Consider the following 17,499-nt stretch of genomic DNA (forward strand, 5'->3'; position numbering starts at 1 on the left):
AACACTAATGCACACCACATTTTTCAGATTTTTATTTGTTTAAAATTTTGAAGACCATTTATCATTTTCATTTCACTTCACAATTATGTGCTACTCTGTGTTGGTCTATCACATAAAATTTCAATAAAAAACTTTTAAGTTCGTGGTTGTAAGGTGGAAAAATGTGAAAAAGTTCAAGGGGTATGAATACTTTTGCAAGGCACTGTAAATGCTCAAATGTCAAACAAATGCTCAAAATGAGCAAAATGTTCAGCAAATCACATCGCAAATGAAAGACAGGATGCGTATGACCATTACCTTAACAGAATCTGAACGTGGTCATTGGTTGGACTCTTGAATTGTTGGTGTTGCATTTATGTCAATTGATCGCTCAAAGCACTATATCAATACAATTAAACAAAAGTGAATTTTTGAAATTGTTCACTTGTTGCCCAATCTGGGTTTTCCTTGTCGAATAAGGAAGCTGGTTCACCTTTAAGAAATTCGAACACTTTCATGAAGAAGCTAACCTGAATGCGAACAGAAATAAAATGAGATTCTTATGCAAACTCTTCCCTACTGATTTACAACTTTCTATTTTTATTTTATTTTTTTTAATCCAAGTTCTTACCTGAAATAAAATGCTCGCTACAAATGTGGGTGTTCACAAACTTTTCTGGAGTTTTCAGGCTTAGATCCTCTTGTCGCATTGTTTCTAACCACTCATTTCTTCATTGTTCTTGAAGCATTTGCTTCTCTTTCACATTTTTTTGATAGCAGGCATATGATAAAACTTTTTATCTATTTCTCGATTTGAACGATTTGAACAACCAAAAAAAAAAAGCAAAAATGAACCATATTGAAGACAGACCAGGCCTTGCTTGCACAAAAGACTGTGTTTGTTTGTCACCCAGGTGAAATTATCACATGATGCATCAGGTTGTGCGCAAAGGGTCTATAGGAAATCACAATAAGACATGCTTTGTTTGGATAATAATAAAGGAGAGGGAAAAAAAAATTCTGGTACAATGAAAGTAATGTCTTGCACAATTTGGTCAGATCATGAGAGTATTTGGCACAGGCCAGTGTAGCTGTATATCCAATATAGCTGTAAACACTTACAGATTGAACACGCTTAATTTAATAGTGACCAACAATAATTTATCATTAAAGATTAGCCATGATTAACAACAGGGCCGTGCAAAGACCTTTGGAGGGGCAGGGGCTCAACATTCAAAAAAGGGCACTTGGAACAAATTTTTCACACAAGTTAACTTTATTCAAAACTAAATTTCAATTGTAACTGAACATTCTGTGTGTGTGTGTGTGTGTGTGTGTGTGTGTGATCCATCTAAATGCTGCAGTATTCTTCAAAGCAGCAGTCTTCGGTTTGCCATGTTCTTGAAAATGTCTATGACAACACTGTATTCAATATGGATATCTTCACTAAGTGAAGATTAGTCTGACCTGTAGTTTTCTTTCTGACCCAACTGGACAGAGATCCACTGCCTTTTGCTGCCTCCCGCAGCTCCTTCTCTTTCTGCTTCTTTATCCTCTCTTTCCTTGGCATCTTTGCATAATGCAGGCTTTCACTTATTTAGAAAATGCGTCTCTATGTTTTAACTCAACTAACCTAAGCTACTATAACATAATAGTCTTGATAGAATATGTTGTGGACGTCGTCATTCAGCCTTAAGTTTTTGAAGCTGCTAGAATATGTTATTAATGCCGTCGTTCAAACTAAAGTTTCCGAATCTGCCACGTTAATGAAATGGATGGAGCAAACGGTTTAAATATAGCCTAGGCGGCTTCATTAAATGATAAACAACCCTACGCATTTACTGTTGTGTTCTAAGCTGCACAATATTGCATGTTCAGATAAGAAATGAAAGAAGACTTTCAGTGTGACCTTACCATGCCGTTCCTCGCACTGTCTCCCACTGTCAACCGCCTGCATGCGCTTTCTGCACGGAGGCTCACTGAATGCATGACGTCACGGATTGATGCCCGCATTTACATAGAAAAACGTTATTTTATAAATCTATAATTTCATATATTATTGTCAAATTGTAGAGAATATTGATGTTGGAGCTAACTTATCTTTTACAAATATTAAAAAAAAACAACAACAACAACAAAACAGTCCCTATGAAAAGGGCACTTTGGACAGCAAACAGAAAAGGGACAGGGGCTAGAGCACCTGTAGCACCGGTTCATTGCACGTGGGTGATTAACAATGAATAAACAATGGTTAGGCTAATGACTAATTAAGGACAAAAAGGAGCCAATAAAAAACAACAAGTCGTTGATTTGGTAAGTTTAACCCAGCATTGCACTCAATATAACCAAAATATTGGGTTGAAATAAGAATCCAACCATTACGTAAATTTAAATTAATGGCCTTGTTAAAGTAACCCAACCTGCCAGGTGAAATGCATAACTCTTTTCACTGAGTTAAAATGACCCAGCGTTGTTAAAATGCCACTTACTTCTTTAAGTTACCAGCACCAGCACAGAAAGGAATGCAATAACAAATATCAGACCTTACTTTATCAGCTCTCTCAAATGCAAAATTTAATACAGAATCTATAAAGTTCTAAATTAGCTGCATTTTCACAAACACTAACCTCATTCTTACACTTACAGGGAAATCTTATTCATTTCACCAGTTGGGCAAAATAAACCAACATGCAAAACATCAAACCCATCTGTCAAAATAAAGCCAGCGCTCTAATGAACACACTCAGCACTGTCTACTCCCAGGCCTTTTCTCTTCTATAAACACAATGCTCACAATAAATGGTGTGTTAAAGCCTATCGTTTTTCAAATCTGTGTTACAGTAAACACTCAGTTTTGACAAAAATACCATAGGTAAACCAAAACTGTACCTCTACACTTACAGCTGAGCATTGCAAAAGATGTTTAGCATTTGCTTTTCTCACCAAACCTAGGAGAAATTAAATAGTGCTGATGTTCAGAATTATTGAGGTAATATGTACAAATGAAGGAGTAAGATTATGTATACGATAAAGTGCATGAGTATTGCACATAGAGGAATATTGTGCTAGTATGTTATTGCACTAGTGTTGATATAATAATATACAGCACAGAATATACAGAACTGGTCAAATGCCATGGGCTGTATTGCACAGTAGTATAGCAGCAGTGAGTGAGTGGAGGTGTGCTGTTCAGACCTGTGGATTAGTTGGCGGAGGCAGTGAGTGCTGTGAGTTTAGTAGTGTGATAGCTATGGGGTAAAAACTATTCCTCAGCTGGGTTGTGCGGGTGTACAGAGTTCTGTAGCGCTTTCCAGGGGGTAAAGAGTCCGTGTCCAGGATGGGTTGGATCCTTGATAATGTTTATGGCTCTGCGAGTGCACCGGGAGTGATGGATTTCTTCCAGTGATGGAAGTGGAGTGCCTGTATCCACTGAGCTGTTTTTATGATGCGCTGCAGGGTCTTCTTATCTTCCAAGGTGCAGCCCGAGTGATGCAGTGCGTGATCAGTGACTCTATTGTGCACCTGTAGAAGTTCATCAGCAGCTGTTGAGGCAGTTTTGCTTTCCTCAGAGTCCTCAGGAAATGGAGCCTCTGAAGACCTTTTTTAGCCAGTGCCGAAGTGTTTGGGGTCCATGATGGGAGTCAAGAGCTACGCAGAACAACACGCTGCGCTGTCTAAAAGACCCATTATTATTTAATTTAGTAATCAATCTTCAGCATTTCTCTGAGCAGGGACAAACTGTCAATAAAGACACAATATAAAAATCTCCTGCACCGAACATCAGTTGACACCACCAACTAACAACTTGAAGGCAGGGTTCAAATTGCACTGAAAAGAACCCCAGTGCATTTCAGGTCCAATGCATTAATCCCTGACTGATTGCCAAAATGGAGCAAAGTCAAGGCCGAAAGGGTCATTCCTTGTCTTGGGTTTTTTATTTTTTATTTTTTCGGAACTGTCCATGATCTGTACAAGGTGGCGACCTTTGTCCTCGTTAGTATAGTGGCTAGTATCTCTACCTATCAGGTGGAAGACCAGGGTTTGATTCCCTAACGGGGAGGGTATATTAGCTGTGAGTGTAAGAAGGCAAAAGGGTTTTCTGCCTTCATGGATGGTTTCCAAGCAACTTGTGCTGCCCTCTATTATATTTTCTCTTCTCCAGACACACCTCATTCTATTCTTCTGCGAATTACCAGCAGTTCTGGGGGAAGTGCATGCGTTTGATGAGGAAACAATATCAAATCTACTGCACTGAACATATTCTGGGACCACATTTGTGAATCAGGGATTTCCACAAATCTGACAGCATTCTCATTTTCAAAGTTCTGTAACGTAAATGAAATACATGACACCCTTGGTGAAATTAATTGGCAAACACTAAAAAAGGGTCAGTTGACACCAACAGCTTACACCATGAAGGCAGGCTTCAACTTGCACTGAAAAGAACCCCAGTTCATTTCAGGTCCAATGCATTAATCCCTGAGCGGTTGCAAAAATGGAGCAAAGTCAAGGCTGAAAATGTCATTCCTTGTCTTGGGGCTTTTTTATTACTATTATTTTTATTCATGGTGAATAAGAGAAGAGAAGATACAAAGAAGAAGACCATCTGTCTGTGATATTGTCACAAATGATACCCTAAAAATGTCTAAGACTAGATGGGCTAGTGTGTCCTCCCTTGCTGTCTCCTGTAGTCCACTATCATCTGCTTAGTTTTACTGACGTTGAGAGAGAGGTTGTTGTCCTGGCACCAGCTGGCTAATGCCTTCACTTCCTCTCTGCATGCTGTCTCATCGTTGTCCGTAAGGAGGCCCAAGATGGTTGTGCCATCAGCAAACTTGTTGATGATGTTGGCGCTGTATTTAGCAGTACAGTCGTGGGCAAACAAGGAGTACATGAGGGGACTGAGCACACAGCCCAGTGGTGCACCTGTGTTCAGGATCAGTGAGTAGGAAGTGTGGCTACCGATTATCACTACCTGTCCGATTATTTGCCTGTCAGAAAGTCAAAGATCCATCTGCAAATGGTCATCTGCTGATGAAATCATGAAATATTTCGTCATGATTGCATTTTCTTTGCTCATACCAAGGCAGTTTGTACTTATTAAGTGCAACTTTGCACCTAAATCCTTTCAAGATCTTGCAACCTGATTTGATTTTGGTTGCTGGTCACAACCCATGGTCAGACTGTGAGCAGAAGCTTTTTTTGAAGAAGCTCATTTGGGTGAAAACAGCGTGATTATAAAATTTTTAACATCAAGTCTGTTTTATTGATGTTATAAACTGTTCATTGATGGAAACTTGAGTGCAAAACCGTTCATGACAACTGCAGTCCGAAAGTTAGCCAGTCAACTGTAGTCCTCAGCCATAAATGCATCCCTGTACTGGCCATTTCCATCCTTTATTGGATGTGTTGTTTTCAGGACAGGAAGAAACCTTTCCCTCGGTGATCTTCAAGGCTCCGGTCTTTTAAAACTACCTAATTTCCTGACATGGGATCCTTGGCCTGCTTCTCCTTCTTTTGATGCATGTTTCAGGAAGCAGATGTTGCTTTATTGTTCACTGAGAGCAATTGGGTCGAGGTTGGCGAGAAGTGGTTCTTCAGAGCACATGGTGGCTTTTGGACCACCATGTTGAAGAAGGGAAGTAGATGTAGGTTATATGTATGTGCAATTGGTCTTAAGTGATCAATGTCATTAAATCAGTCTCATTAAAGCATTAAATCAGTCTCATTAATAATGGCATTAATTTTGATGCTTAATAATAAATTACCCAACAGCTAAATTATGGTATATTCCAAATTGTTATGATCACTACCGTATTACCTAAATACTGCAACCAATGGCGTTCATATACACCTTGGAATTCTTTGAGATTGGATGACTTCAAAAATATGGGAACAACACAGACACAGTTTAACAATTAATTTAATTTATTATAACAAAGATAAAAATGAATAATAGCAGGTGAAATCTTCAAATGGTCAGCAGCAAACAGTGAGGTATGTTTATGTGTGAGAGCGTGTGTGTGTGTGTGTGAGAGGAGAGAGGGTGAGAAAAAGTGTGTGTGTGTGTGTGTGTGTGTGTGTGTGTGTGTGATTCAAAAATTGAGTATTAGCAGTTGAAATACATTCAAATGGTCATCAGTGATATGTGTGGGTTTGAATGTGGGCACGGGAAAATGCACTATAAAGTTTGAACTGAATCAGGGCTTGGAATGTTATCTAAAGTTGAGACAAAGGACCTCGTGGTAAAGAACGAAGGAGGAGGGGTCACCACGTGTTTTAAGGAGAACAAAGGGTGCGTGTGGGGGGTGGGGTGACCACATGGCTGAGACAAAGGTGACCACCTCGTGGTATTCTAACCCACTACTTATAACGTTACCAAAATCACTGAAATCTTGATGAGGTCAAAATATGTGTAATAATGAAATTAAAGGTTAGAAAGGATAGCAAGAGCATGCAAAAGCCTATCTATTAACAATTGAGAGATCAACACAAATAGAACAATAATCGATTCAACATCCTAAGTGTCTACAGTGTACAAAATTAAACCGTTCCTGAGTTTAAATTCACATGACTTCATAAAGCTAATTCCTAAGACTAGTCTTTGTGCTCAAAAAAGCCAGTCTTACTTCCAGTATCTTGCTGATATGCAAGACTATAGAGATGTTCCAAAACTTCTGAATCCACCAGAGCATGTGGGTTGTTTCCGTAGAAAGCAGAGAATTCTTGGTCCAAACTTCAGCGTTTGTGAAGAAAAGTTTCTGATCAAACAATGTGCACAGCGCTTTTAGTCAGAAGGAATCCGGTCGCTTCTAACTTTAAATTAACTGCTTTGGGCTGCAGTCGTAATGTTACTTTATGAATAAATGAAAAAGAAACCGGTTGTACTCAATCTGAGTTAAATCGCGCGATTCTGTATTTTTTTACCGTGGCCAGTGGTAAACAAAAGAAAATGCGTTAAATTCTGTTTCTTGCAAGTAAGACGTCTTTATCTTGGGGTGCTCTGACGAGCAGATCTCTTTGTGTCCATGTGATGAGCTCACGTGGTGCCAAAAGAGAAAGAGAGTAGCATGCCTTAGTTACTTATGGAGTCATGGAGGAAGTGAGGTAGCTGATCCCGCCCAGGCGTGACGGAGGTCAATGCGGAAGTTGGTTGATGGGATTTGTAGTTTCTAGACGGGACGGTGGCATTGTACTTACATAGGTGTGCATCCTTCTTTCACATTGTTAAAGCTATCCATGCTGACTTTGCTCAGTAGATAGAATATGTTTTTCAGACTGGATGTTGGGATTTTCATCCCCCTGTGTAAATATGTGAGTGGGTCGAACTAAGGGCCTCAAAACAATAATCAAGAGAAAAGACATCTGTTCAAGGGAAAGTCACTGCCTCATCACTATTTAGTGAAGCACCTCAGCAGCCATGACATCTTTTATTTGTGGCCAGTTAGCTCAGTTGGTTAGAGTGTAGTGCTAATAACGCCAAGGTCACAGGTTCGGTCCCTGTACTGGCCAGTTCCCTACTTTACAGGTCCTGTTGTTTTCAGGACAGGGGAAGCCTTATTCTGTTGAGGGAAATGTTGTCCAAAACAAGAGATTCTCTGGTTGTTTTGCAAAATGTCAATCGATTCCTTGTATCTGGATGTGCCATTGAAATACAGTAACTCAACTGATTGCAGGATGCAGGAAATTCAAATACACACGTGAGATTGCCTCAAAGAGAAGCACTAATGAATCTCTTAAAAATCAGTGCTCCTTTCGCAATTAATCTAATTGTGCTTCATGTTGAAAGTAACTTTAATTTCATAAACTCTAAAAGGTATCTTTAGTTGCTTGAATCACTCAAAACAACTCCAAAACATAGCAATTACCAAAGGATCCAGGAAGGTAGTAGCCATTGTTAGGGTATGATAGACAGATAGATGTTCTTTTTCTTTTCTCTTCTCTTATTCACCACTAAATAATACAGTCAATAGCTGACTTCTTTTCCAGAAAGTCCATAGTGAGAATTCACCAGTTGACAACTATTTCATTCTGAGGGGACTGACTCAGGTGTTTTTCATTTAAAGTGCACAGGATCTGATCAGAACTTGATCTTGTTCACAGCCCAGCCCACACAATCCAATGTGGCAACAGAGGGTACAATGGATGGTCCATCACACCATGTGAGCAGACCAAGTGAGTTAAACATTGATGGGCAGTTATCACTCTGAAATGGTTCAAGGGGCACAGCCAATTATGCTTTCCATCCATCCATCCATTGTCTGTAACCACTTATCTTGTACAGGGTCGCAAGCAAGTTGGGGCCTATCCCAGCTGACTATTGGGGAGAGGCAGGGCACAGCCTGGACAAGTCATCAGATCATCACAGGGCTAACACATAAAGACAAACAACCATTCACACCTACAGTCAATTTAGAACCACCAATTAACCTAAACTGCATGTCTTCAGGGGAAAACAGAGCACCCAGAGGAAATCCACACAGGCACAGGGAGAACATGCATACTCCACACAGAAAGGCCCCCATCAGCCACTGGGCTCAAACCCAGAACATGCTGGCTGTGAGGCGACAGCATTAACCACTACACGACTGTGCCACCGCCAACTGTTCTAATGGTCCCCGAGCCACCATGTTGCACCCAAATCCAGACCTATAGTGCCCAATATCACTGAAGCTGTGATGGTACTGGAATAAACCTCAGATCCAAAATTGCAGAAGTGGACCATACCTATCTTGAAGAGAACTTATTCCATGTTGATGGAAACAAAGGGTTTGGGATATGCAAGCTTGCTCAAAAGCAGCCTTCAGGTGAAATGCCTTATTTAAAGAGGTACAAACAACCGCTTCAGAGGTTCCACTGAGAGTTGAACTCAAACCACTGGATTCAGAGTCCAGAGTGCTAACCATTACACCATAGAACCAAGACACAGCTGCAAGATTGTATTTACAATCAAATTACTGCGATATAACTGACCTCGCTGTGGCAGAAAATTTAGCACCCACTTGGTCAAAGGCATACACAAACCACCAATCCCAATACTCGGGACTGAATCAGGGATCTTCAGTCTAATGCTCTCCCTACTGAGCTATTTCAGCATGCCCTACAGGGTTTAACTCATGGCTTCTTCCATGCAGTCGGATACAGCCTTTGGCCCTTGTGAAATGTATGCAGCAAGCAGAAATTTGTTTTTGAGATCACATTCCATTATATTACATTATAGGCATTAAGCAGATGCACAACATCAGCTCATCAGACTTGGAGATAGACCGCCAGATTCAAGCTGCCAACAAAGCCTTCATTGCTTTACAAAAGCAACTATGGTCTCGCCATGACATCAAGAGAACCAGCAAGTTGAAAGTATACAACGCCACAGTCTTATCACCTCTGCTTTACGCCAACGAATGTATGATGCTCTACGGTAAACACTTCAAGTATCTGACCAGGCTACAACTGCGACACCTGTATCAAATCCTCAAAATAAGATGGCAGGACAAGGTTCCCGATGTAGAAGTCCTCAGGCGAGCCAAAACAGTAAGTGTGGAAACCCTTATCACAGCCTCCCAACTTCGTTGGGCTGGACACGTCTGGCGCACACTTGACACGCAACTACCCGAAGCCGTTTTCTACAGAGAACTGAGCCTAGGAAAGAGGCTGACAGAAAAAAGGAGGACAGAAACTGAGGTACAAAGACATTTGGAAAAGGAACATGAAGAATGCCTTGAATGCAATGAACCCATTGGCTGAGGGGGGCCTTTCAGTGTGGAGTTTGTATGTTCTCCCTGTGCCTGTGCTGGTTTCCTCTGGGTGCTCTGGTTTCCCCCATAGTTCAAAGACATGCAGTTTGGTTATTATGGGGTAGCCATGGCCTGAGGTTAGGCTGAAGTGTCCTTGAGCAAGGGCACCTAACCCACAACTGCTCCCTGGGTGCTGTTGCATAGCTGCCCACTGCTCTGGTTATGTGTGTGTGCTCATTGCTCACTTGTGTGTGTGGGTGTGTGTTCACTGCTCCAGATGCATTAAACACAGATTTTAAATTCCACTGTGTGCTTAAGAATTACATGTGACAAATAAAGGCTTCTTGGCTTGCCTTCTATATGTGATAGGTCAGAATTTCAGCTTTTATTTCTTGATATTTGCACCTATATATGTTAACAGAATGGTGTTGGGAGTTTTGCACAGTCAAATGCAGGGACTTTCAAGTCAAGTCAAGTTTATTTGTATAGCGCTTTTAACAATAAACATTGTCGCAAAGCAGCTTCATAGAATTTAACGACTTAAAACATGAGCTAATTTTATCCCTAATCTATCACAAATGAGCAAGCCTGTGGCGACAGTGGCAAGGAAAAACTCCCTCAGATGACATGTGCAAGAAACCTCAAGAGGAACCAGACTCAAAAGGGAACCCATCCTTATTTGGTCAACAACAGACAACATGACTATAACATTAACAGTTTTAACATGAAGTCAGTTTCATTGATGTTATAAACTCTTCATTGATGGAAACTTGAGTGCAAAACTGTTCATGGCAACTGTAGTCCTAAAGTTAGCAAGTCAACTGTAGTCCTCAGCCATAAAAGCATTACTGTAAGTGTCCAGAGAATCCTCCAAGTGTGACTTTCAGCTGTCCACATGGGGCCATCCTCCACAGGAACGATGCGATGAGACTCCAACCAGACACAGGGCACCAGGATGGATCAGGCAGTTCCAAGGAGCAGAAGAGTTCAGCATCTTGATCCCAGGACAGACATGTAACTCAGACGGAAAGATCGGGGGGGGGGAAGCGAGAGAAAACGCAGGTTGTTAGGTATGCCCAATATCACCTGAATAAGTAGGAACAGTACCCGTATACATATTGCACAGTACAAGCAGGGACTCCGGCAAAAACTAACTATGATAGCATAACTAAAAGGGGAGCGCCAGAAGGTAACACAGGGATGAGCGAGCCCCGAGACATAAAACAGCCATCCACTACATCCTCAACAGACTCGAGTGAGCAAGCGAGTGGGGACTGACAGCATCCATACATCCCAGTTTACCAAAGAATCTATGTCTGAGGACCCTCCAGATCTACACATTTACCTCATAAACACAATTAACAAAAGGCTTGACTAAACAGATATGTTTTCAGCCGAGACTTAAAGGCTGAGACTGTGTCTGATTCCCGAACACTACTTGGAAGGCTGTTCCATAACTCTGGGGCTTTGTAAGAAAAGGCTCTGCCCCCTGATGCAACCTTCACTATACGAGGAACCAGCAGATAGCCTGCACCCTTTGATCTCAGTAGGAATGGTGGGTCATAGAGGAGCAGAAGTTCACTCAGGTACTGTGGCGCGAGACTATTCAGCGCTTTAAAGGTCAATAGTAGTATTTTATAATCGATACGAAATTTGATTGGGAGCCAATGCAGTGTGGATAAGACAGGCGTGATGTGGTCATATTTTCTAGTTCTAGTAAGGACTCTTGCTGCTGCATTTTGAACTTACTGGAGCTTGTTCATGCACTTATTGGAACATCCAGACAGTAAGGTTTTACAGTAATCCAACCTGGAGGTAACAAAAGCATGAACTAGTTTTTTTCCGCGTCATGGAGTGACATTAAATTTCTTATCTTAGCAACATTTCTGAGATGAAAGAAAGCTATCCAGGTAATGTTATCAATGTGATTTTCAAATGAAAGACTGGGGTCAATAATCACTCCGAGGTCTTTTACTGCTGCACGTGAAGAAACAGAAAGGCCATCCAGAGTTACTGTGTAATCAGAAAGCTTACTTCTAGCTGCATGTGGTCCGAGTACAAGTGCTTCAGTCTTGTCAGAGTTAAGCAGAAGGAAGTTAATAAGCATCCAGTGTCTAATGTCCTTCACACATTACTCAGTTCTATTAAGCTGGTGTCTCTCATCAGGTTTTGCAGAACCACACAACTGTGTGTCATCAGCACAACAGTGGAAAATAATACAATGTTTACAAATAATATCACCCAGAGGTAACATATATAAAGAAAAAAGCAGTGGACCCAAGACAGAACCTTGTAACTTTACCTCAGTATGTCTAGAAAAAGCACCATTTACATCAACATACTGATAGCGATCAGTTAAATTAGAGCTGAGCCAGGAGAGGGCCGTTCCCTTAACTCCCACAACATTTTCTAGTCTATCCAGAAGACTGGAATGGTCAGCGGTATCAAATGCTGCACGAAGGTCAAGCAACACAAGCAGCGAGACAGCCCTGATCAGACACCAACTGTAGGTCATTTACTACTTTAACCAGTGCTGTCTCTGTGCTATGATGATGTCTAAATCCTAACTGATACATTTCATGGACGTTATTCCTATGTAAATATGAGCATAACTGCTGTGCCACAGCTTTTTCAAGGATCTTGGAGATAAAGGGGAGGTTTGATATTGGACAGCTGACAGGGATCAAGCTCAGGTTTTTTAATCAATAACTGCTAGTTTAAAGGATTTGGGTACATAGCCAATCCTAAGAGAAGAATGTATTATTTTTAGAAGTGGTTCAATTACTTTGGGTATTATCTTTTTGAATAGACATGTAGGCAAGGGATCTAGTACACAAGTTGAGGCTTTTGATGCGGAGATTAATGAAAGTAATTCAATTTCCCTAAGGGGAGTAAAACATTCTAATTGCTGATCTGACACAGTTCTATCAGTTAACTACAGGGTCATTTACATTGTCTGACCTTAAATTAGTAGTTTGAGTCTTTTGTCGGGTATTCTCAATTTTGTCATTAAAGAAATTCATGAAGTCGTTGCTACTACATACTACAGGTATGCATGTGTCTATAGTGGACTTATTCCTGGTTAATTTTGCTACAGTATTAAACAGGAATCTAGGATTATTTTTTGATCTTCTATTAGGGAGGGGAGATAAGTTGATCTAGCAGCACTTAGAGCTTTTCTATACTTCAGGAAACTCTCCTTCCATGCTAATTTGAAAGCTACCAATTTTGTTTGACACCATTTACGTTTGGTGACTTGTCCAGGGTGTACCCCGCCTTTCGCCCGTAGTCAGCTGGGATAGGCTCCAGCTTGCCTGTGACCCTGTAGAACAGGATAAAGCAGCTAGAGATAATGAGATGAGATGAGACCATTTACGTTCCAATTTTCAAGTGGTCTGTTTTAAAGTGTGAGTGTCTTCATTACAACAGGGTGCTAATTTTTTGACTCTGAACATTTTCCTTTTAAGAGGAGCTACATTAGCTTATGGTGGATAATGAGATCAAGTATGGCGGAACGTTGACTCTAAGCATTCAGTTCCCTGATCAAGTTCTGCAGGGGCCGACAGTGACCCAATCAAAGTTGATAACTCTGGGAGATCATTTATAAAGCTCTGTGCAGTAGTTGACATGAATGTACATTTAATACAGTAGCGTGGTGAGGTGCATTATTATTACTAAGACATATTTTGAATGAGATGTGATAATGATCTGAGATAACTTCAGACTGTGGAAGTATGATTATATTTTCTACATTTAACCCGAATGTTAGTATTAGATCGAGGGTGTGGCGACCATTATGGGTCAGTCCTATGACATCCTGATTAATCCCTACTGAATCTAAAATGGACACAAACACTGTTTTCAAAGGGTCTTCTGGGTGATCAAAGTGAATATTAAAATCTCAGACAACTAAAGTTTTGTCTAAGTAAATAACCAGATCTGAGATAAAATCTGCAAATTCAGAAAGAAACTCAGAATATGGCCCCGGGGGCCTGTAAACAATAAGTCACCCTGAACCTGTTTTTGGGGTTTTTTTTTGGATGCCTTCTTTCCAGTAGAATATAGTGAATTGAATCATTGTAATAGTCATAAATCATGGAGAAATAAACACAAGATTTTCTTGCTAGTTATGATAGTGGACACAGTGTAGCGTCTCTCCTGGGAATCACAGGTCCTACTCCCTAACTTGAATCACATACCAAGACAATGAAGTTACAGCCCTTGTTGAAAGCAGTAAAATCAATAAAGTTATACAGATTTTGTGAAGAATTCAAAGGTGACATGAACCTGCGTTCACGCAGATATCTAATAGAATGGGGGTTAATAGGGGCTTCATGCCCTAAATAGAAAGATGGCCAAGATGGCTTTTGTTTCCCCTTCACATGAGTGTTAGTGCTATTGATGCTGGTCATTTGAGGTCAAGGCCTATGTCGCAGTGGCCTCATCGATGAGGCACTGGACTCTTAAGCCAGTGTTTGTGTGTCAAATTTGATGAGAGAAAGGCTTTGTCCAGAGGCTTTTGAAATTCACGATTGCATGTGTTTAGCAGTGAGGGGCAAGCAGATTTCTTCTAACACCAAAATTTCCAAGATCCCATTAATTGAGAGTACACACAAGGATGCAGCAGAAGCATGGCTGGCTTGCTAAACAAGAGGAAGCAAATCAGTAGTAAAAATATGTCAGCCCGTTTCAGTCCAGACAAATCCAGGTGTTTCCAGTTTCTTTTCTTCTTCTGTCCCATGTCAATTTGCGCCACGTATAGGGACCATTACAGTGATAGAGACAGGTTCCTAGCACTTCATCCCCCCCTGTCATTTGCCATCAGTCTTCTAATGTTGGACTTTTCAACATAAGTTTCACGAATGCCTCATCGGCGACAATCCATGTCCCTTTTGAAACCATTCACCCGTACAACTGGGTTTGGGAATGCCTCACCGGTGTTTGCATCATGCAACAGTCTTAGCTCATTGCACAAGTGCATGATGGACTTGTCAGGATTACTCGAAATCATTTCTGTCAACCATTGCACGCTTTGTCCTGGGTCATCAATCTCAGGCAACCCTGCTCTTATGACAGAATAGCCAAAGGGGCCCCACCAATGGTGCCAGTTGTCCGCAACCCTTTGTTGGCTGTCTATTGCTAGCGATGATGCCTGCTTCATTAGGATGCACAGAAACACAGATGGGCCGCGAGGCCCGCACCAGAGCGACAGAGTCGTCCGCAGCGGTGGCATGAATGGCCCGGTTGAGGTGCAATGGAATGTCTAGTTTTGTGAGCTCTCCTATACTCCCTTTGATGCTTGTCTTCAATTTCAAACACTGAGCTTTTTTTGCTTCGCTATGTTGCTCTAACCGATGCATCCCTTTCTCACATCTGATCGATAATGACAGCATTCTTCATGTTCCTCTTCCAAACGTCTTTGTACCACAGTTTCTGTCTGCCTTGTTTCTGTCAGCCTCTTTCCTAGGCTCAGTTCTCCGTAGAAAACGGCTTCGGGTAGTCGTGTGTCAAGCGTGCGCCAGACGTGTCCAGCCCAACGAAGTTGGGAGGCTGTGATAAGGGTTTCCACACTTACTGTTTTGGCTCGCCTGAGGACTTCTACATCAGGGACCTTGTCCTGCCATCTTATTTTGAGGATTTGATGCAGGTGTCGCAGTTGTAGCCTGGTCAGATACTTGAAGTGTTTACCGTAGAGCATCATACATTCGTTGGCGTAAAGCAGAGGTGATAAGACTGCGGCATTGTATACTTTCAACTTGCTGGTTCTCTTGATGTCATGGTGAGACCATAGTTGCTTTTGTAAAGCACCGAAGGCTTTGGTGGCAGCTTGAATCCAGCAGTCTACCTCCAAGTCTGATGAGTTGTTGTTGTGCATCTGCTTAATGCCTATAATGTAATATAATGGAATGTGATCTCAAAAACAAATTTCTGCTTGCTGCATACATTTCACAAGGGCCAAAGGCTGTTTCTGACTGCATGGACGAAGCCATGAGTTAAACCCTGTAGGGCATGCTGAAATAGCTCAGTAGGGAGAGTATTGGACTGAAGATCCCTGATTCGGTATTGGGATTGGTGGTTTGTGTATGCCTTTGACCAAGTGGGCGCTAAATTTTTTGCCACAGCGAGGTCAGTTATATGGCAGTAATTTGATCATAAAAACAATCTCGCAGCTGTGTCATGGTGTAATGGTTAGCACTCTGAATCCAGTGGTCTGAGTTCAACTCTCAGTGGAACCTCTGAAGCTGTTGTTTGCACCTCTTTAAATAATATATTTCACCTGAAAGCTGCTTTTGACCAAGCTTGGATATCCAAAACCCTTTGTTTCCATCAACATGGAACAAGTTCTCTTCAAGATAGGTATGGTCCACTTCTGCAATTTTGGATCTGAGGTTTATTCCAGTACCATCACAGCTTCAATGATATTGGGCACTATAGGTCTGGATTTGGGTGCAACATGGTGGCTCGGGGAGCATTATAACAGTTGGCGGTGGCACAGTCGTGTAGTGGTTAACGCTGTCGCCTCACAGCCAGCACGTTCTGGGTTTGAGCCCAGTGGCTGATGGGGGCCTTTCTGTGTGGAGTATGCATGTTCTCCCTGTGCCTGTGTGGATTTCCTCTGAGTGCTCTGTTTTCCCCTGAAGACATGCAGGTTAGGTTAATTGGTGGGTCTAAATTGACTGCAGGGCCCTGTACTACGAATGGAGGTTAACCTACCCAGAAGTAACCCAGGGTTCCCCCGCTAAACTGGGGTTGACAAAACCTGGTTATCTTGTTTGGGGTTAAACGGTACTACGACGCCAGTTATGAAGTTGATTTGTTGAACCTGTGTTAACCTAATCAGGGTTAATGCGCGTTCACGTTAAAGGGGAGGTTATCAGCGCAAATCACCACTGTTCACAATGGCACGGTCGCCGTACTTCACGGAGGAAGAATGCACGGTTATAATGGAAAGCTACGAGGAGTTCAAAACAACATTAAGAACAAAATCGAACACAGCGGCTGCCAATAAGGAGCAGCAAGCATGTTGGCAACGAATTGCCGATCGGGTAAATGCGTAAGTACATTCTCCCTTCTACATGTTCCAGAACAGAAGTATAGGATGAGAGAAAGCTTCATGATCAATCACAAGTCACAGAAAATGGTCCTTCGATGTGGCCCCAGTCATATATAGCTTGTTTAATGTCCGAAAAATCCTGAATAAAATTTGGTATGGTAAATTCATGGAGTAGCCTACTTAAGCTGATATGTGCACATGAGTCACATGAATTAGGATGACTGACTGTTCAGCCCCTTTGACTAAGTTGGTGTATGTCCTGTGAACATTTCAGAGGCAACAGCAGTGCCAAACGCACCTGGCAACAGGTGAAAATGAAGTATAAAAACATCATTCATAATGGTAAGTGTGTGTGTGTGTGTGTGAGGCATATATAATGAAAAGATGCTTGTCTTTCACAGCCAACAAGAAAAAGGTGGCCGCCAGGTGCACGGGAGGAGGGAGGGCACCAGAAGCCCTTACCGTGGCCGAGGAGTTGGCACTCGCCAACAATAGCGGTAGGCCAATCATGGAGGGGGTAGAAGGAGGCCTACAATCCACCCCTGGTGCTGTGGAAATGTCCACCCTCTACGTGCGGGGTAATATGGCATTCAAGTTCCATGTAAGAAGTGTGTTTTCTCGTTCATCAGTGGCATGTCTTATGTGTTGTGTGTACAGTTGAAGGAAGCAATCTGGAGACCATCCAGCCACCACAGCCCATACCCGGCTCCAGTGAGCCTCTGGCCTAGGTAC

The 17,499-nt window shown here is 41.8% G+C and overlaps 1 protein-coding gene and 2 non-coding genes across 3 annotated transcripts in view; 2 read left to right on the forward strand and 1 right to left on the reverse strand.

Moving 5' to 3' along the window:
• Positions 1-17,499, forward strand: part of LOC132867784 (histone H3-like) — a 1,068,851-nt gene that overhangs the window by 921,225 nt on the left and 130,127 nt on the right. The gene's annotated exons all lie outside the window — the stretch shown is intronic.
• trnai-aau (transfer RNA isoleucine (anticodon AAU)) lies at positions 7,418-7,491 on the forward strand. The gene has a single exon. It is a non-coding gene; the product is annotated as a tRNA-Ile (tRNA).
• On the reverse strand, positions 8,828-8,899 carry trnaq-cug (transfer RNA glutamine (anticodon CUG)). The gene has a single exon. It is a non-coding gene; the product is annotated as a tRNA-Gln (tRNA).

The sequence above is a fragment of the Neoarius graeffei genome, chromosome 19, assembly GCF_027579695.1.
Source record: "Neoarius graeffei isolate fNeoGra1 chromosome 19, fNeoGra1.pri, whole genome shotgun sequence".
Classification (NCBI taxonomy): Eukaryota; Metazoa; Chordata; class Actinopteri; order Siluriformes; family Ariidae; genus Neoarius; species Neoarius graeffei.